Source organism: Sciurus carolinensis, chromosome 4 (assembly GCF_902686445.1).
Source record: "Sciurus carolinensis chromosome 4, mSciCar1.2, whole genome shotgun sequence".
Classification (NCBI taxonomy): domain Eukaryota; kingdom Metazoa; phylum Chordata; class Mammalia; order Rodentia; family Sciuridae; genus Sciurus; species Sciurus carolinensis.
The window spans coordinates 128,304,746-128,326,757 of record NC_062216.1 but is presented as its reverse complement, the minus strand read 5'-3'; the positions used below and the strand labels follow the sequence as shown (position 1 = coordinate 128,326,757).

Here is a 22,012-nt window from a genome sequence, read left to right as displayed (position 1 = left end):
TTTTATGTTTGAAGGGAGTTATTGTGATGTTCTGAGAATTAATGTACAGGAAAATAATGACACGGTTTTAAAAGTCTTGGCTGAGGAAGAATTGGTAAAATAACGCTTTCCAAAACAGGAAATTCATTTTCACTAGGTATTTGAACAAGTATAAAGAAAGACAATGACTATTTGTACAACTTAAAATCAGTTGTGGTTTTCGACTTTCTTTTTTATTCAACTCTTTTGTCTGTTTTCACTATTTCTATTGATCTTTTCCATGTAAAATTATTCTCTCTATATATAAAATAATAGTATATATATATATATATATTTATATTTTTCAATTATTCACTGAAAAACAAAATATATAGTCTGGTGCACATCTGAATTATCATATAATTCGATTTAAAAGACAGTAAAGGAAATCCCCCAACAAATTTAACAAGCCTAGGAGAATAATGCTGAGAGCAAACTTAAATGTTTAAACGTTCAAAGTAATTTGAGGGACAGGAAGAGGCAGAAATTACTGATCGTACATTTAAATGTATCTGTTAGTAAGACTTTTTTAAAAAATGAATTTCAATAAAATGAAGAACTCATTTGCCTCTGGTAGTTTTTCAGCCTATCTTATTTTTTCTTTTTTATTTTTTCTGGGTGCATCACAGTTTTACATAATGGTGGGATTTGTTGTTACATATTAGTACCTACACATAGTACAATAATATAATCTGTCTACTCTCCCCCCCTGCACTTCCCTTTTCCCTCCCCTTCTTCCACCTCTTGGTCCATTTCCTCTATTCTACTGATCTCCCTTTGCTTTTCATACTATCACTCTCCACCTTTCTTTTCCTCTGTCCTCTCTAATTTCCATGTTCATGAGGAAAAAAAAAAGACTCTTTACCTTTTGATTTTGGATTATTGTGCTTAGCATGATGTTCACAAGTTCCATCCATTTTCCTGCAGATGACCTAATTTTATTCTCCTTTATGACTGAATGAAACTCCACTGTGTATGTATACATTTTCTTTATCCATTTGTCTGTTGTTGGTCAGCTAGGCTGGTTTTATAGTTTGGCTATTGCAATTTTGCTGCCATCAAAATAATGGGCATGCATGTATCACTATAGTGTGATGACTTTAATTGTTCAGGATAAATACCAAGAAGTGGTATAGCTGGGTTGCATGGTGGTTCCAAGCTTAGTCTTCTGAGGAAACTCCATACTGATTTTCAGAGTGGTGGTATTAATTTATAATCCCACCAACAGTGTAAAGTGTCCCTTTTTCTTCCTATCTTCTCTAGTATGTATCATTGCTTGTATTCTCTCTCTTTTTTTTTTTTTTGAGGAAAAATATTGCCATTTATTATAAAAGTGACATATACTCACTGTAAAAAAACAAATAGTACAACATTGTATGAAATAAATAGCGCCCCCATCTTTACACACCTACCTATTCCCTTTGGCTTACTCTACAGTTTGGAATGTTTTCTTTCAAGTACAAACATATTATGGACAGGTATAATTTTCTTACATAAAAGAAATCACTTACAATTTGATCTTCACTTCTAAATTGTGGAAATCTACATTGAGAGAAACTCCATAGCCTTATTATCATTCCCTTATGTGCGAATATTTGCCATGTCTATGGGGCTTTATTCGTAAATCAGAATTTTTTTTATTTGTTCTAATTGGTTATACATGACAACAGAGCGCATTTTGATATTGTACACAAATGGAGCATAACTTCTCATCCTCTGTATGTGGTGCTGGGTTATACCAGTAGTGTAATTAAACATGTATATAGGACAATGTCTGTCTCATTCTAATGCCAGTAACATTCAGGGTTTTATTATCGAGATATGATTTATTTTTTTGGTCATTTTGGTTTATTTGGTTTTTAATTTTTCCTTTGGTTGACCTTCCTTTAATGTAGTTCCTCCCTCTACTGATTATCATTGTTGTTTTTCATTTCCTCCTCATGGAATATTTTGCTGAGAATGTTCTGTAGTACAGGCTATCTAGTTGTGAATTCTTTTAACTTTTGTTTATCATGGAAGGTTTTTATTTCATCTTCAGACCTGAAGCTTAATTTTCCTGGATATAAAATTCTTGGTTGGCATCCATTTTCTTTTAGAGTTTGATATATGTTATTCCAGGACCTCCTAGCGTTGAGGGTGTGGGTTGAGAAATCAGCTGAAATTTAAGTTGGTTTCCCCCATATATAATTTGATTTTTTTTCTGTCACAGCCTTTAAAATTCTATCCTTATTCTTTATGTTAATCATTCTCATTATAACGTGCCTTGGTGTGGATATGCTATAATTTTGTACATTTGGGGTCCTGTAAGCCTCTTGTAGTCGATTTTCTATTTCATTCTTTAAATTTGGGAAGTTTTCTAATATTATGTCATTGAAAAGATTGTGCATTCATTTGGTTTGCATTTTCATGCCTTCGTCTATTCTGATAAATCTTAAATTTGGTCTTTTCATGTTTTCCCATATTTCTTGGAAGTCCTGTTCATGTCTTCTCTGTGCGGTAGGCTTTATTTTCAAGAGCATATATTTTGTCTTCATTTTCTGAGGTTTTGTCTTCCAAGTGGTCTAGTCTGTTGGTGATACTTTCCATTGAATTTTTAATTCGGTGTATTATTTCCTTCATTTTGAGGATTTCTGCTTGATTCCTTTTTATGATCTCTGCCTGTTTACTGAAGTTATCTTTCATTTCCTATTTTTTCTCTCTGATACCATCCTTTATTTCGAAGATCAATCTAACAAGGTATTTTCTAAACTCCTTCTCTGACATTTCTTCTACTGTGTTGTATATGGAGTCTGTTGTTGGAGCACCTTGGTTTATTTGAAGTGCTTTGTTCCCTTGTTTTTTGTATTGTTTATGTGCCTTCTCATCTAGCGGTAGGGAGCTGAGGCAGTACAGATTTTACCCTCCAGTACCTCACCTTTAAGGCAGAGACCAATGTTAACAGCACCCAGTACAAACAATATTCCACCTTAAACCAAATGGCTCCTATTAAGACATTTACAGTTGTGTCACAATAAATAGAACTGAAGTATTCGATTATTGTCTACAGTATAAACAGTAAGTTTGCTAAAAGGGTTTACCATTTCAAATGATGGAGAATGGGGGAACAGAAGTAGTGTAAGATGTGATGTTTATAAGTGAGAAGGAGAGAAGCTAGAGGTAAAAATTTATAGTGAGTGAGGGAGGAATTAATAAAGTTGACTGTTAGTATGAGAGAAGTGAGAAAGAGAATCCAAGGAGACAGATAGGTGAGAGAAAAAAAATATATACTGATTAAAATAAATAGATAAGAATACAGGGGCTGGGGAGATAGCTCAGTTGGTAGAGTGCTTGCCTTGTAAGCACAAGGCCCTGGGTTCGATCCCCAGCACCCCCCCCCCCCAAAAAAAAGAATACACAACAAAACTGTCATTATTCAGACATTCCATTCCTCAATAAATTGATACATGAAAAATATTTGGATTTAAAGATGGTAGAGGTGTGAGAGAGAAAGTGAAAAAAAAAAGGAAAGTCTCAGTGGAAAACTGAATGATTGTTCCTGTTGATTTTCAAAACTTCTCAGCTTCCCTTCTCCACTGATAGGTGGGGTTCTCTGAAGTTTGATGTTAGCTGTTGTCGGGTGGGTGCCAGACTGGTTGGGTGGGTGAGCTAATAGAAAGATGCCATCATACCCTCTTCCAGTCTTCTGATCCCTTGTAGTTGGCCCCTTCCATGCCTGCACACTTCAGGACTGATCGAGCTGGAGAGAAACTAGTTTTCTCTAGTTTCTTCAACCTGCATTGCCCCAAGGGAACTGCCCCTAGTCTCCGACTTTTCACAGGCTTGCCAGACCCAGACTAGCCCATGTAAACCCAGATGTAATCTGATGGACCCTGGCTTCAGCAGTCCCAAGATCTTAATGCCCTTTCAACTTGCAGAGAGACCACCAGGTGTGCACTCACACAAAGGAGTGACCCCGCAAAGAGGCAGCCATATGGCTGCCACTACCTCACTGAGCAGAAAGACCTCAGTGCATCCAGACCTGTAGGTACCCCAATATGTCTCCAGGTCTTGGCTTGTGTCCCCAGACTGAGGTGGCTGTGTTTCAAGATGGCGGCGGCAGCTACATATAATCAAACCTGTGAGTACCATGACAATGGACTTCCAGGCAACAGTGGGCAGCCGGCTATTTGATGGCAGTCTGTCTGCTAATGATGGATGATCAGTCATTGGATGTTGGGAGGCAGGCAATGGGTGGGAAAGGTGAGTGATGGGCAGGGAAAAGGCAGACAAATGAGCAAATGGTGGATGATAGGCAGTGGTCAGCGAGTGATCTGCACTCAAAAGGTAGGAGATATGTTGGCAGAGGGCAGGAGATCTCGGTGGACGAATGGGGGGTAAACCATAGGGGATCAGTGGGCAGAAATGACTGCCTCTGAGGTAAACAGTATTTCCTCTGCTTGAATCCTGAGTCAGGGAGCAACAAGGAATGCAGTCCCCCTCTAGTCTGCCATCTTGGATCCTCCCCTTGCTTGTGTTCTTTTTTAAAAAATTGTTCTTTTAGATATACCTGACTCTATTATTGCTTGTATTCTTGATAACTGCCATTCTGACTGGTATGAGATGCAATCTTAGTGTAGATTTGATTTACATTTACCTAATTGCTAATGATGTTGAACATATTTCCATATACTTGTTCAGTATTTGTATTCCTTATTTTGTGAAATGTCTATTTAATTCATTGGCCCATTTATTAATTGGGTTACTTGCTTTTTGGTGTTAAGTGTTTTGAGTTTGCTATATATTGTAGATATTAATCCTCTGTGAAAAGTGGAGCTAGCAAAGATTTTTCTCCCATTTTATAGGTTCTCTCTTCATATTCTTAGTTGTTTCCTTTGTTGTGCAGGGGTTTGTTAATTTTTCAAAAAATATATTTTAGTTGTAGATGGACACAATATCTTTATATTACTTATTTATTTTTATGTGGTGCTGAGGATCAAACCCATTGTTCACATGTGTGAGGCATGTGCTCTACCACTGAGCCACAACCCCAGCCCCAGAAGTTTATTTGATGCTATCCCATTTATTAACTCTTATAATTATTCCTGAGCTTTTGGGGTCTTATTGAGAAAGTTGTTGCCTATGCCTTTATGCTGGAGTGATGACACTATGTTTTCTTCTAGGAGCTAAATAGCTTCTGGTCTAATTCCTAAGTCTTTGATCCATTTTGAGTTGATTTTTGTGCGGGGTGAAAGATAAGGGTCTATTCTCATTCTTCTACGTATGGATAACCCGTTTTCTCGGCACCATTTGTTAAGGGAGTTGTCTTTTCTCCAGTGTATGTTTTTGGCACCTTTGTCAAGAATAAAATGACTATAGATGTGTGGGTTTATCTCTGTGTATTCTATTCATTGGTCTATGTGTCTGTTTTTATGCCCGTACCAAGCAGTTTTTGTTACTATAGTTCTGTAGTATAATTTGAAGTCAGGTATTGTGATGACTCTAGCATTTCTTTTCTGGACTTAAAATTGTTTTGGCTTTCTGGGTCTTTTATTTTTCCAAATAAATTTTAGGACTATTTATTCTAGTTGTGTGAAGAATATCATTGTTGTTTTGATGGGGATTGCAATGAATCTGTATATTGCTTTTGGTAATTCAGTTATTTTAACAATATTAATTCTGCTTATCCAAGAGCATGGGAGGGCTTTCCATTTTCTTGTGCTTTATTCAGTTTCTTTCTTCAGTGTTCCATCATTTTCATGAAGAGGTCATTCAACTCCTTGGCAAGATGTATTCCTAGTTTTTTTTTTTTTTTTTTTTTTTAAAGCAATTGTGAATGGTATTGTTTTCCTGGTTTCTTTCTCACAGATTCTTTGTTAGTATAGGAAAGTTATTAATTTTTGTATGTTGATTCTGTAGCCTGCTAATTTGTTGAATTGATTTAGTAGCTCAAGTAGTCTTTTGCTGGGGTTTTTGGGATCTTCTAAGTATAGGATTACATCATCTTCAAACAGTGACAATTTGACTTTTTCCTTTCTTAATTTTAGTCCGTTCATTTCCTTCTGTGTATAATTGCTCTGACTAGAATTTCTAGCACTGTATTCAATAAGATTGGTGAGAGTAGACATCCTTGTCTTGTGCCAGATTTTAAAAGAAATACTTTCACTTTTTCTCCATTTAATATAAGGTTGGTTTAGGGTTTTTAATATATATCCTTTATGATGTTGAAGTAAGTTCATTCTATCCCAAGGTTCTTCAGTGTTTTTTTTATCATGAATGGGTACTGGATTTTGTCAAAGGCTTTCTCTGCATTATTGAAATGACTAAGTGATTTTTGTCATTCATTCTATATAGGGAATGAATTATGTTTATTGATTTGAGTATGCTAAACACCTTACATCTCTGGGATAAAGATTTTATTTTCAAACTTGTAACATACTGACTAAAGAAACTGAATCCTAGGACTAGAATATTTAAGTGAAACAAAAACACTGGGCTTGAGGGAATGACATCAATAGTTTCTTAATCTAATTAAGGTTTGTAACAAATATATCACTGTTTACAATAAGAAAAAATATCAGAGATAATATGTGGGATTTCATTTGGCTTATGTTTTATAAAAGTTAATTAAGTACAATATCTCATGACAAAAATAAAAATTCAAGGTACTCTCCCTTATAAAACTTAAAAAAATAAATGTTCTTCTCTATTAGTTGTTAAATATTTGGAATGACATAATACATATTTTGAGGCACCCATGAGAGAAGCCATTAAAATTATTTACACTGCCACTTCTACTTTTAACATAACCTTGGGTACTCCAGGGTAACAGAAAACTAAAGAGAATGCCAGAATTGAAGTGAGAATAGAGGGGAAATGGAAAAAGGTCGGCAGGATAATGAAATTGTCTAATAACAAGAAAATGATTTTTAAGGTTTCCTCACTGATGTCACAAGATTGTATATTTGAGCTCAATGGCACTGTGCTGCCAGAAGTGACCAGAAAATGAGTGGAATGTCCTAATGGTCCCTGTTAGGTTTTTAACTAACCTGTGACTTGTATGGCCACTAATGAGGAACTGTTGACACAGCCTGGCTTGGTAAGGGCTGGCTGTGGGGGGCTTATTGCCTGCTCCACTCTCTTTGGAGACTTCTCTTGAAGGTCTAAGAACCTCTAAAAGCAGAACAAAAAGCTCATCAGATTACAGAAATTAACAAAAGAATAATTCTGTAAATGGCTTAATCATGAGCATGTTATCAGTCATCTTTGTCAAGATAGGGAGTATGGACCTAAGAATAAATAAAACTCCAGTACTCCGATATATTTTAAATGCTTCCTGTACTGATCTGAAGGGTTTCTGAAAAGTCTTAACTTTAAAACATCCCTTATCAGCGATCTAAAATTGCCCCTCTCTTAGTCTTATAAATGATACTGTTGAAGACTATGCAGCAGTGAGGGTAGTCAAGAGTTTCAGAAGTATTTCAGAAGAGGCATATTGAGTTCATTTATTTGGAAAGAAGGATTTTGTTCTAAGGTGCCTCTATGTTCTCATTGAGAAGTAGTCTCAAAGCAAATCTTCTCTAAGATATTAAAGTGCTCAGGATAGGGCATTTGACATATTAAGAATTACAAAGCCTAAGCAAAGCAAGCACAAGTCCACAAAATCACAACTCAGAATTCCAACATTTCCACATGGTAGCCTTACTATGAAATGCAAAAAGACTAGTAATGTTTGAGTGAAATGATCTGTAACCTATATTGATTATACTCCTGTGACCAAATGGAAGACTGTGGAACAGGAATAAGTACAGACAGCTATACCCCAGGACTGGTTGTCCAAGCTTAAACTATTAATTGATCATCATTTGGGTGGAGGGTGATGATGAGGAATGGGTATAGATTAGAAGGCTCTACAAAAACAAAACAAAACAAAACAAAATAAAAAAATCAAAAAAGAACCCAAAAAAACAAAAACAAATTCCCAAATAACAAACTTCTAATTAACATATCTTAAACAGACTGTTTTAGATGTTTATTTGCTAATGAAAATGTGATCAGCTAGCATAAGTATTTCTCATCATTACAAAAATTCCATATATTAAGGACTGGAAAATTGGGGAAAAAAATCTAGAAATATTTTTATTTAATCTATTTTTGTCAGAGCAATACACCTTCTAAAAAGGCTCTCCAAAATCTTGAGAAGTGTTATAACCTGCAGGGAAACACTTGAGTTATTCAGCACAGCGCTCATGTGCTACAGGCAAATTCTACCTCAGTGCAAACTCTATAGACTCTTCTAATGAAGGATCATTTTCAAGCAGCATTTTCGCACCATCCCAAATTTCCAGTCCTGCTGGTCAACGTGTTCCATCTCCTTGGGTTGTGACGCTATTGCTTTAGAGTGACTGGTTAGCTGTCTTCAGATAATTCTGTGCCAACTGTGGCATGTGACTCTGGTTCTCCTGGCTGCTCAATGAATAATAGTGCTGTGGATCCTGCCTCAAACTCGGAAATTTCAGGCAAGCTTTTTTCATGTGAGCTCTCAAGATATTCAGCAGTGCATTTGCTTGCAGCCGCAGCAAGTTCCTTTTCAGGTAGCCTCCTGGGTTTGCCTGACACTTGAGGCAAAATGTCCCCTGATGTTTGCAAAGGCAGGTCAAGTCTTTGTTCACTTCTAAGAGACTGATGGAAAGAGTGTGTTTTCTTTGTGCTGGAGAGTAGCTGCTTCTATTGAGCCCAGAGCCAGATCTCCTGCGTGGAGAGTCCTTTCAACCTGCTGGTGATTGTCTGCAAACAGGAGCATCCCACTGATGAGGAGACAGGTCTGTAGCAAATGGGATGTGTGGAAATTGTTCCTCTAAATTCATCCCTCATGTCCCTGTCCTCAAGCTGTTGGTGTGCAGAACCATCATCTCTTGTCCATGAATAGCCAGATGCATCTCCTCTGTGAGGTGAACCACTTCTTTGGTGGTGAGAAAACCTGTGGCCCTCGTCATCTTCTCAGTAGTCAACATGACCAGAGTATCTCCTGGAGCTTCCTTCACCAGGTTTGTCTAGCAGTGGTGGTTTCTTGGGCACAGCACTAACTACTGAATGCTAGCTGTCATCGTGGTGACTTGGAGGAGGTACTGGTTCTCTCTTTCATAATCATAGGGTCCCTCAGAGCACATTTCATCTCTTCTTCAAGCCACCCCTCTGGGTCACCGGGAGATGGGTGCATGTAGTCATCTGCTGGCCACCACTGTCCCAAGCTTTATATTGTTAAAAATCAGTGATTCACCATCATCAATAAGGCTCATGTGAACAACTTTCCCAACTCCTCCTCCACAATGCTTTGCCTCCCGTTTCCACGTTAGAACATAAGAGGTCACTTACAAAACAATAGGACTTTAAAACTGAACCCTACATCAACACCTTTATCCAACCAAGTGCTACCTTCAAAAATAATCATCTCAGGAGGCTTTGCACACTCTCAGAAAACAAACCAACACTACCTGAACTCAGAAAGAACTGTGCTCTGGATCTGCCTAGGAAGAAGGATTCTGAGACACATCAAAGGGTATCATTTTGTGGTTACCCTTATTTCACATGAGGGAAAGTTTCTTTCTTCTTGACCTTTAATGGTTATTGGCTTTGGGTGTGAATGAGTGTTTGAGAATCCTGTTCAAAAATAGAAAATAATCATCTTGTTCAGAATAGGCCTACCTTTGAGTCTTTAATAATAAAGAGTGAGACAAATTTTGGGGATCCAAAGAGAATGAAATGGTTAAAAGAGACAGTATGTGGTCCCCTTTGTATCTCTCCTAACTCAGTCCTTAAGAATATCCAACTATGGGTAGGGATGTGGCCCAGTGGTAGCACTTGCCTAGCAATGTGTGAGGCCCTGGGTTCAGTTCCCAGTACTGGGAAAAAACAAACAGAACATGCATATTATCATGTGATGAGGTTAATTCTTCTCAAGTGTTTGAACAATTATGGACTTAATGTTTTAGGGATAGAATAAGCAAATATTTGCTTGCCACCAAGAGCCAAACTGATAGCAATGATACCCTGCATGACATATTGTGACTACTTCAAAGGGAAGAAGTGTTTATACCTCTATATCTCTGTTCTCTTCTTTCTTCTTTCTTTCTTTCATGTCAGGGATCAAACATAGGGACCCATGTGTGGTAGGCCAGCACTCTACCACTGAGCTATATCCACAGTCCTTTGGCTGGGACAAGAGTTATGGGAAATGGTTACATTCAATTAATACTTTTATTACTTCATTTATTTTTACAGTCTGCATTTTGACTCATTGTACACAAATGGGGTACAACTTTTCTTTTCTATGGTTGTACATGATGTAGATTCATACCATTCGTGTAATGATACATGTACATAGGGTAATGATGTTTATCTCATTCCACCATTTTTCATACCCAGCCCCCTCTCATTTCCCTCTACGTAAAGTTCCTCCATTCTTCTCTCTCCCCCACCCCCATTATGTATCATCGTTCACTTATCAGGGAAACCATTCAAACTTTGGTTATTTCATTTGAAATAATGAACCAGTTATTTAAAAATAAAACAGCAAGTAGGCATGATGGGGGCAGAGGTATTTTCCCAGAAGTTCTGTATATTCTGCATGCTTTCTTTGATGAAATACATGCATTTTTCTTTTAGAAAAGATATTTATAGATCCTAGATAATTTTGGCCCTTTACAATGGATAATAATTTATTAATTGCTCTTAGTTTGTTTTATTTTCCCCAATAATTGAAAAATATAATTAATTATATTATTGAGTTGTTGTGACTCCAGGCCAGAAAAGTGAATTTGACAAAGGTTCTCTGAGACTTTTGATTATTCCCCCAAAAGGAAATCATCCTTAGGATAATTTATGATTTATGATGATTAATGATATTCCACAGAATGTACTAGGGGACAGTTCTGTCTCTACTCCCTTCCACATCCCATGAAAACACCAAAAATTTTTTAAAGACATAAGACATCAAGGGCCATGGAAAAGCACAAAAGACGGCAATAGAAAAGAAACTTCAATACAGTTTCATGATCCAGAGGAGATGGTGGTAATTTAGGATGATGGGGAAAGCTGACTCATGAACGCTTACACAAGGGAACATCAATGAAAAGGAAGCTGCTTTTCTCCTACAACTGGAAAAGATTAAGGTCACTCTGAGGCAGAAGTGTACGGCAGGGCTGTGAACAGGAAGGCTGGTGGAAGTCTGTGTGGAGCAGATCAACTCTCAGCAGTTCTCCCTCAGGCCAGGACGACAGCTTGCTGTTCCTTCTCAACCCAAGGAGAGAAGATTGGGATGATCAGGGAGGATAAGGCCTACTCTTCATTTATTTTTGTTTTTCTCTTGTGATGCTAGGGATCAAACCCAGAGGCTCCTGCATGGTAGCCAATTGCTCTACCACTGAGCTATTCCACTCCCACAGCCCAATTCAATGCTTTTAACAAGTGGTAAAATTGTCCTTTGGGAAGTTATATTGTGTTGAGAAGATTAGTTGTCCTTTAGTCACAAGGTGTATATTTAGAGACCCACAGTGGATATCTGAACCCACAGGTAATATTGAACCCTATATGTACTATGTTTTTAATTTTATATGTATACCTGTTTTATAAATTATGAATTTAAGATTTAGAAAGTAGGAAATTAATAACATAATAATAAAATAGAACAATTACTGTATTAAGTAAAAATAAGTGCTTGAATACTCCCACAGTTAATCTGATAGCTGAGTTGGCAACTAAATGACTAATGATCAGGAGGGTGGGTATGCTGGACAAAGGGATAATTCATGTCCCAGGCAGGACAAAGCAGGACTGTGTGAGATTTCATCACACTACTCTGTATGGCATGAAATCAAAACTTATCAATTGTTTACTTCTGGAACTTTCCATTTAATATTTGTAGATCACAGGTGACCATGGATAACTGAAACAATCAAGAGTGAAATCATGGACAAGCGGGGACTACCATAAATGAATAAGTAAAATTTGTACTCTATCAAATGGTTATAGGCTTTAGTTTTGGGACATTCACACATTTAGAAATGGAATAGCAGAGAAAGAGTGGGCAAGATGGACCGAGAAGAAGTCTGTGAGGTGGATGTAAGCAAGGAGAAGGTGAAAGAGAAAAAGCATAATAACGTAATAATAAAATAGAACAATTACTGTATTAAGTAAAAATAAGCACTTGAATACTCCCATGTACACTAGTGATATGAAGTGCTAAATGCTGATGAGAGATCAAGTAGGAAGAGCAGAGAGCAGAGAGATGATCCCTAGAATCGCACCCAGGAGTCATGGGAGAAGTCCCAGGGCAACAGATGTAGCTGAGTGAGACAGAAGCCAGATTGGAAAGAGCTGAAGAGCATGGAGTGAGGATGTGCTTTTCCCCTACTAGTCTTGCCATAGAGGGAGCAGAGGATGAGGAGGTAGTTGGAAGGTTGTGTAGAGTCAGTGAAATGTTCTCTAAGTTGGGAGGATGCTGGGGCCCTTTGTACAGTGATGGAGGTGACAGAGGAGAGAGGGAGACACTCAGCCTAGCTTGGAGTAGTGAGAGGGATGGGATGGAGGCTGCATGTGGAGATGTTGCCTTTGCCAGGGGCAAAGGCCCTTCATCCCAGAAACAGTGGGGAGGGAAAGGAGGGTCAGCAAGGGGAAGGTGTGACTGCTGTTTTGTGGCAGAAGGAAGAACCTTGTATTTCCTCTTTGAAGGGGTCTCTTCTTTTGATGGAATATGAGGCCAGATTATCGTCTGAGAACAGAGGAGGTAAATCAAAGCAAGATGTATTAGCATGCTTGTGGATTTTTCTCTAGCAATATTTGGCTTTTAGTGCAGGTGAGAATATAGAAGACATTAAGAGTGCCAAGTCTTTTTCTTTTTTCTTTTTCTAATATATGTGATTTTTTTCTCCAGACCTAGCTGGGTCTAAACAAGGACAGACAAAATATGTGATGAAACCATTTAATGATAATGTTTGAATTTTTACAGTATGCATAATTTCACTCTGTGGTTAATTAGTAATGCTAGCTTATCTGTCTCAGATTTAGATGAAATGCATGAATCTAAGTTAAAAGAATTGGGGAACAGCAACAATCCATTTAATCCCTCCTTAACGCCTTCATGATTAGTGAGATACTGGTAAGTGTTCTTTAAAGATTTAAAACAGTTTGATATTTTGTGTGTCTGTTTGTAAAGCTGTATAAATGCAACATCTATGAAAATATGTAAACTCAAGGTCACACACTTTGTGCAAACAAAATTCTTCAGTATCCATCTTTAGCCACTTGGCATCTACTCTTATACTGCTCAACAGAGGGGTTATTTTTCCTACTTTTGACTATGTGGATGAAAGGCATTTGATGTTATGCAGTTTGGATTTTGCCTAAGATCAATGTATTTCAGATAGACTTTTTTTGTATTTTATGTAATATTGGGAAATACTTTGATAATTTAAGATTAAGTCTGAATTATTTCATTAATGAAAAACTGAACTGGTGATGTATTTAACAATCAAAGTTGCAGAAAATTTTCACCAGCATTAGCTTTATTAGCAAGCTAAAAATGGGAGGTCACTATCAAATAATACATACATTAATGAACATTAGAGCTCTCATGAGAAAGGCTATATTTTGCACCTGCTTTTGCAAAAATGCTATTTGTTTGAAGAGGAAACAATGGGAGTGTGACCTTTCAATTAACTACTATTTCCTTAAAGTGGCAAAGAGACAAAATGAGCTGAAGAAGGAAAATTTTGCAGTTACACTCCACAGCCCTGAGTATACTGAGTGAGGTCTTGGTTTTGACAATGAGTTTTCCATGCCACCCTGCAGAGAAAAGGGAAACACAGAAACAAACGTTAAAACATATCTGCACTGTAGTGTGTGTACCTAAAGTTCTTTGTGGGAACAAAATATCTTATCAATAAATAACACAGGCTACAAGTAGACACAGGTCCTGCTATCAATTAAATGGAGATGAGTATACAAGGTGATTTGCTCCTCCTCAGAGGCCTCTGTAGGGCACAGAATGCTGAACATAACTGTTGAGTTATGTGCATGGCACATTTACTATTCTACGAATAGTTTCAAGATAAGAGAAGGAACTAGTAGAGCGTGGAGAATGTTTTAAATTCCAGGAATCCCCTGAAATCAACAGAGGAGTAAAAGACCAAGATTCTCAATCAGTTCAGTTAAAGTTGATCACCTCTTCAGGAATGGAGGTTATATTGTGTAGCACATGCCCCAAACTGCAACTTTCAGTTTCATAATGACTCTGAAAGTTTTATCTCACTGCATTTATCAACAATAGGGTAAAACAGTTTCCACATTTAATCCTTAAAACATAACATGTGCTAATGTCTTAGTCACTGACAACCTTCTTTGCATAAGCTACAGCTTGATAGATGTTATTTTGCAACAAAGCTGAAAGACAGGTCATGTGGAATGAAAAGGGTGTTCATTGGAATTTCATTACATTTAGCCAGTTTTATTCTGTTAGACTGAGGAAAGCATACCAGAAGTTATTTTCCAAGAATCCATATATGTGATTGTTGGGGGGAAATTCCTCTTCATTCTCTTCCTTTTGACATGAAATAAAGCATTCTGTTTCTCATTTGCTTACGTCGTTGGAGACCCTGGAATTATTAATAGGACAGAAGGTTCTTTTTGCATAATGTAAAAAAAGACATGCCTACTAATTTTTTACTGAGCAATTCTATCACTGGAAATTTCTGCTAAAGAAATAATAAGAGATCTAGGGATGTGACTCAGTGATAAAATACACAAAAGAAGAAAGGTTAAAAAAAATTGTTAAAAACAACACGACCAGAACTCAAAAAGAACTATGCTCTGGATATGCCTATGAAGAAAGATTCTTAGCCACATAAAAGGTCATCATTCTATGGTTATCCTTATTTTGTATCAATGACAGTTTCTTTCCACTTGGCCTTGAAAGGTTACCAGCTTTGACTCTAACTGACTGGGAATCCTATTCAAAAATCAAGAATGATCACATTGTTCAGACTATGCCTACTTTTTATTCATTATTATTTTTTTGTGGTGGGAATCTAAAGAAGGAGGATTGCAGGTTTGAGGCCAGCCACAACAGCTTAGCAAGACCCTGTCTCAAAATAAAAAATAAAAAGAGCTGGGGATATATTTCAGAGTTTGAACACTCCTACGTTCAATCCCCAGCACTACAAATATAAAATAGAATAGGATAGAATAAAATAAAATTTAAAAATAATAAATCAGCAGATTTTTAGGAACCAAAGACATAAGAATCAGTTAAAAGTTAGTCTCTGGTCCCCTTTGTACTCTTCCTAACTCAATACTTGAGAACACCCTGTTATTATCTGTACTGGTTTCAGCCTTCCGCTGGTAAGATGAACTTTTCTTGAATAAATGTTTGAACAGTGATGCTCTTATAATTTCTTGCCACCCAGAGCCAATTTGATAACAATGATATAGTGTGACTGCTTGGAAGGCAAGAGGTATTTTTAATCCCCTTGCGTTATTTCCTCAAGGGCAAGAGTTATGGACAGTGCTAACATTTGATTAACATTGTTATTATTTCACTTAAAATAATAAACAAGGTATTTAAAAATAAAAGAGCCAAGTAGGTATGATTTGGGGGCAGAAATATTTTTCCCAGAAGTTCTGTGTATACTACATGTTTTATTTGATGCAATATATGCATTTTGTCTTTTAAAAAATATGTTTTAGATCCCAGATAAGTTTGTCCTATTACAATGAATAATAACTTATTAATTGTTCAGAATTAATAATTTATTAAGGTTATTTCCCAAAAAAATTGAGAAAAAATAATTAATTATGATGAATGCTGGGGACTTCAGGCCTAGGAAAGGGAATTTGACTAAGGATCTCTCAGACTTTTGACTACTCTCCCAAAGAGAAATCATTCTTAAAGGCTGAGACTACCACAATTTATGATGTAAAGAATATGCTATAAAACCGCTGTTAAAAATGGTGGCAGACATACAGGATTATCTCTTCTCTCTTCCAAATCCCATTAAAACAGCAACAAAAGGTTTAAAATTCTTAAGGCAACAAGGGCAATGGAAAAGCAGAAGAGATGACAACAAATGAGAAACTTCAATAGAATTTTGTAATCCAGTGGGGATGAGTGATAATTTAGGACAACTGGGGAAACCTGACAACCCAGTGCCTGTAGAAGGGGAAGTCAACAGAAAGCAAGCTGGCTTTTGCCCTAGAACTATGAAAAGACTAGGCTACCCTGAAGCAGGAGTGAATGGCAGGACTAAGAATAGGAAGACTGGTTGGAAATATAGGTGGAGCAGTTCAACTCTCAGATCTTCTCCCCTTGGCCAGGAAAGCAGGTTGCTGTTCCTTCTTAGCCCAAAGGAAAGAAGGATGCAAAGATCATTTTTTGGAGAGGATGAATCAGAGAGTGTGGATTTGAGACTCAAGGCACAAAAAAAAGGGTTGGGGGTGTGGCTCAGTGGTAGAGCACTTGCCTAATATGCTTGAGGCCATGGGTTTGATCCCCAGCACCATAATATAAGAAAAAAAGGAAAAGGCAGCCCTAAGGGCAGGGCTACAGGCCATAAGGCAAACAGAGAGATGAAGTAAAACTCTGCATTCTGAGCCAGCAGCTAGTTCCCTAGCTCTCCACCTGCCCCTACTGATCTGGATGACAAATTATTTGCCAGGCAGGAGTCAATAGGATTCTTTTCTGGGGCAAATGTCTGATCCAAGAGAAAACACCCATAGACACTAATATTTGGAGCCCACAATCAAATGTCTGGTTTTGTTCAATTGCCTGTGGTATGACCCATCACAGATTTTCCACTTAGTTCTTTAGTGCTTAAGCCATATATACAGTCAATCAGATACTTGATGAAAGTCATCTGATAGGAAAGATTGAAATAAACATTTAGAGAAGAGGAACTTAGAGGAAACAGGCAATGCAAAATAAAATAAAAACCTTAATTAATAATTTGGAGCAATAACAGAAAATATACTTTCATAGAATAAACAGAGATGCTATAATAAAAAAGCAGCTCTTGGTATTTTCTAAATAAGGTTACATTAATGACTCATTTAATAGAAGTGTTAAGAGAAGTCCTCCATTCCACTCTTTGGAGTCCAGGGTGATGGCAAGAGGTTTGTTGGAAGGCAGGTAGCTCCTGGGGAAACTAAACATACCTGGGGAGCCAAAGAGCTCAGAAAAGGAGCTCCAGTCTTTGGTCAATAACTACCCTATGAGTTTTACTGATGTGACCATGGCAGACTGAAGCTTTGAAGTCTCCCCTGAGTTTTCTGACTTTGTAGTTTCTTGAGATTCTTGGGAAATCCTGATCAGGGAGTCTGCTTAAAAAGTTTTAAAAAGATTATAATTGCCTCACATTCAGGGGAAATGGAGCTTAGAGTGAAATTCGTTTGCTTAAGAAAAATAAAGCAAAGTGATATCCTTGTGTCCACTTATAGTTTAGCAAATTTACATCTACTATCCTGTTTGATCTAGACTTACTCATTCTGATTAGGATGACCCAAGAAAATCAAAATTGTCTGTATTAACAGAGGAAATCATTTTGTGTTAACAGTACATTTTGTCCAGGGCATCAATATTCACTTGACGCACAGCAGTGCTACTTATTTAAAGTCATTAAGGACCTTCAAGTGCATGGTTACAGCAACTGCATCCTACTCAATACTCAGCTGGTGCTTCCCTTGTGGGGTCTGGCTAGGGGTGCAGAGGATCTAGTTTCATTCCTGTTGTGGATGATGTTAGGAGAATATGCAGGGGGTAGGACAACAACTGTGGCTCTCCAGAGAAGACCAGATGTGGAAAGGTTAGGGTGAAGTAATTTTTCTCTCAACTTGTGGACCTGCCCTTTGGCTGTGTAACTACCTTTCATAAAACAGAAGGGCATCCCAAGCTTCTGTACCCTGGGCCAGAGTGGCCTATGAGAACATCCTCTGCCACAGGAGCAGAACTTGACCCCAACCCACAAGCACCCAGCATTTTGTTGCCCCTTGAGGTGCATGGGTTGCTAGGAAATGGTACGTAATTTGGGTTTGTAATATCCAGACCAGTGTATTTTTATTTCCAAATATTGATGATCACTTTCTGTTTTTTTAGGGCTCAACATCCCTCCAATTTAAGCTCCTGCTTATTGAAAATTAGATCAAACAGAGAAGAGAATTTCCTTCCTGGGTCTTCTGACACCATCCAAACTGCAGAAATGTATCTTGCCAGGAGAGGTGGCTGAGGTGGGAGTATCACAAGTTCAAGGACAGTCTTAGCAACTTAGTGAAGCCCTAAGCAACTTAGTGATAGGCTGTCCTAAAATATAAAAGAAAAGGGGCTGAGGATGTGGCTCAGTGGTAAAGAGCTTCCAGGTTCAATCCCCAGTAAACCCAGGTTTTTGTTTATTGAATGCTTACAAAGTGATAATCACTTAATAAATAGTATAATTCTAACTGAGTAGGGAGGTGGTGGGGTGTGGCACATGCCTGTAATCCCAGCAGCTCGGAGGCTGAGGCAGGAGGATTGTACGTTCAAAGACAGCCTCAGCAACTCAGCAAGGCCCTAAGCAAGTCAGTGAGACCCTGTCCCTGGTACCAAAGCAAACAAACAAACAAACAAACAAAAAAGCAAAACAAAAGGAAAAAAAAACAGTATAATTCTCACAAGGGTTTTATAGGTATTGTTTCCATATAAATGAATAATATAAACCTCATAGAGCTAACAAGTTGCTCAAAGAAACACAGTAAGTGGCAGAGTTGGAATTTGGACTCAGGTCAGTTCCATCCTCTTTTAAATCTACCACACTGCCTTGTAAAAATTGAAGTTAAAGGGGAATAAATTCTAATGAAATTCTTACCCCTTGGCACACTGTAACTTCATCATTTACCCCTTTTCTGATTTCAGTTCCTGATATAGTTGTGCAAACTCATTATATATATATTTATACATATATATGTATGTACATATATATATTATTTATTTTAAAGGTGTGAGTGATCTCTAAGAGATTGGTCTAGTACTAGGCAATGCCATTGATAACCTAGAGCCTATTTTATTAAGTATCCTTATTGTTGAGCAACAGATTAAGGAATTCTGGAGGGTTTTTGATTTCTCCATGAATGTTTTTTCAATACTCTATTAGTTCTGTCACCTTAAGATTTCAGGGTCAAATTAACTAGAACTTTGCCTGAATTTCACTTCCTCCTTCTACATTTTAAACAAATAATTTCTTTCCCACTTTGGTCACATTACAAAAATTCTTTCTTAATTTACACAATAACTGGTGATTCAACATTGAGAAATCATAACAAAATAATTAACAAATTTCTCAAACGTGATGAAATGCAGCTGTTTGCAAAGAAATGGAAATGTTCCTGTTTTTATTTCCTCCTTTCAGGATTTCATTTCTGTATCAGGTATGATTTTTAAGTTTCCATATAAATCCTATTTGTTCTGTCCAAAGTATATTCATTAAATTCTCTTTGATTGAACTACAAATCAGGGATTTGTAGTTTCCTTGACTACTAATTCAAACTGATGTTCAGTTATGATAAATTCTAATCTACTAAAAAAAGAATATATATTTTTGCATCTAGGAAGTCAAAATATTTTTGTTTTCCTCATAAATGCACTGTCTTCTAGAAAAGTTCACACATACACAATTACTAATTTTGTGAAAAACAACAGGAATAAAACACCTAAACATAAAAAAATACACTTAAAACATTTTCCTTATGCAAGGAATTCAGTCACAGTGCAAGCTAGATGTTGTCTTTGTGCTATGAAGTGTGTAATTTGTTTTAGATCTGAATTTCATGACTGGGCTATGAACATGGCTTTCTAACTATTCCTCTTAGCTCTAGTTTCTCTCCCTTCTCCTCTGAGTACCATACTTGAGCTCAGAGAACTTAGTGTTATGACACAAATATAGCGATCATTTGTTATGTATGACTCTATTGCCTATTATTGTGGTTTGCTTTTATACTGTCTTTATATTTGTCATAATGAGCTCTATAAGATCTTATTCTCCTTTAAATCTTCTCCTCTACCATTCCAGTGAGAAGCACACTCTTTTGTATGATGTAGTCACTAAGCAAATATGGTTAATCATTGTATTAAAAAATGCATTCCTGCTGGGCAAGTTGGCACATGCCTGTAGTATCCACTACCTGGGAGGCTGAGGCAGGAGAATTGCCTGAGCCCAGGAGTTGGAGGCCAACCTGGGCAACAAGGCCAGAACTTATCTCCAACAAAAAAACCAAATGAGTTGGCTGGGGAGTTAGCTCAGTTGGTAGAGTGCCTGCCTTTCAAGCATAAGGCCCTGGGTTCAATCCCCAGCACCACAAAAAAAAAAAAAAAAAAAAAAAAAAAAGATTCCACCTGCAATTAAGGTGATTAAGGTGTTCTCTTTTCTTGACCATGTGTTAAAATACAATTCTGACATTACAAATGAGGTAAGCAAGTTAAAAGCATACAAATAAAAACTTTCAAATAGAACTTACAAATAAAAACCAACAACAAGCACAGTGGTACACATTTGTCATCCCAACAACATGGGAGGCCGAGCAGGAAAGTAACAAGTTCGAAGCCAGCCTCAGCAACTTAGTGAGGCCCCAAGCAAGTTAGTAAGGCCCTGTCTCAAAATTTTAAAATAAGGCTGGGAATGTAGCTCAGTGGTAAAGCACCTCTAGCTAGGTTCTACGCTCAATACAAGAAAAAAATTGTAAGTAAAAAAAATACAAACAAACAATAACAACAACAAAAACTAATCACTAACAACATAAAGATGTCCTTTCTGAACAATTAAAAGATAATTACTGGTCAGGCACAGGACACAAATTATAGATAATTACAAAACAACTGGGGATGTAGCTCAGTGCTAGAGGCCCACTGAATTTAAAGTATATTATTGGGGGGAAAAAAAAGCGAGAGAGAGAGGTATGGGGGGATAGAGAGAGAGAAAGAGGGAGAGAAAGAGAGAGAGAAATTATGAAAGGTAGCTTACAGTTTAAAAAAGAAAGAATAATTTTTAAATATACATTTAATTTATCCCTTCAAAGTAAATTAGAAATAAAATTCTGTGTTTGAGACCCAGAATTTCTTATTCCAATCTAGGTAAAAATCTATTTAAAGTTATGATTAAATACTTCATTTAAAAATTTTTTAAATATATTTTTTAGATGTTGATGGACCTTTATTTTATTCATTTTTTATATGTGGTGCTGAGACTCGAACCCAGTGCTTCAGGCATGCTAGGCAAGTGCTCTACCCTTAGCCACAATCCCAGCCCCTCATTTAAAATTAATGAGGGAAAAAATTCTACTTGAATTGCCAATAAATTCCATACAGGTAATTTTATTATAGAAGAAGGTACAGTGAAACATTTGGTTATAAATTTTAAAAATTCCTCCACTCAATTAATTCAATAAATAGTAAAAGTTTATTGACTCTTTTCAATGTAAAAGACATTGATGCTGAGGATACCAAGGTAAAAAGCATGGCTACAATCTAACATACTTGTTGTTTTAACATTGATATATACAAAGTGCTAATGGAGTCTTGGGTGGGATCCAAAGTTAAGTCTGGAACAGGTAGTGAAGGTTCATAGCATTTCAGCTGAATAGTAACTGGAGAAAGGATTTTGTTTTGTGGGCAATTGGGGTAGGAGACTTGTGATAGAACTACTACTCATTCATGTCTGATTCTCTCTCCTTCCAGGCACAGGGGTGGGGATGGTGGGGGAAGGCATTAGACTTTCTCACCCCCTTGTATTTAGGCACATCTATGTTAAACTAAATCTGGTCAATGAACTATGGGTAGAAATGGCATTGCTAAGTTGACACCTTTACTTGCTGGTGTGAAACATTCCAGAGCTTTTCCTCTGCCTTGGCAATTGATGAAGCTGTATGTTTCAGAAGATGCAGCTACCTGTGCCAGGAGTAGTGGCATTTACCTGTAATCCCAGAGGCTCGTAAGGCTGAGGCAGGA

The 22,012-nt window shown here is 37.2% G+C and overlaps 1 non-coding gene and 1 pseudogene across 1 annotated transcript; one reads left to right on the top strand and one right to left on the bottom strand.

Annotated features, from left to right (window-relative positions):
* Positions 1-8,168: 8,168 nt before the first annotated feature.
* Positions 8,169-9,179, bottom strand: LOC124983774 (periphilin-1-like; annotated as a pseudogene).
* Positions 9,180-20,296: 11,117 nt separating this feature from the next.
* Trnae-uuc (transfer RNA glutamic acid (anticodon UUC)) lies at positions 20,297-20,370 on the top strand. Its single transcript has one exon. It is a non-coding gene; the product is annotated as a tRNA-Glu (tRNA).
* The last annotated feature ends 1,642 nt before the right edge of the window (positions 20,371-22,012 follow it).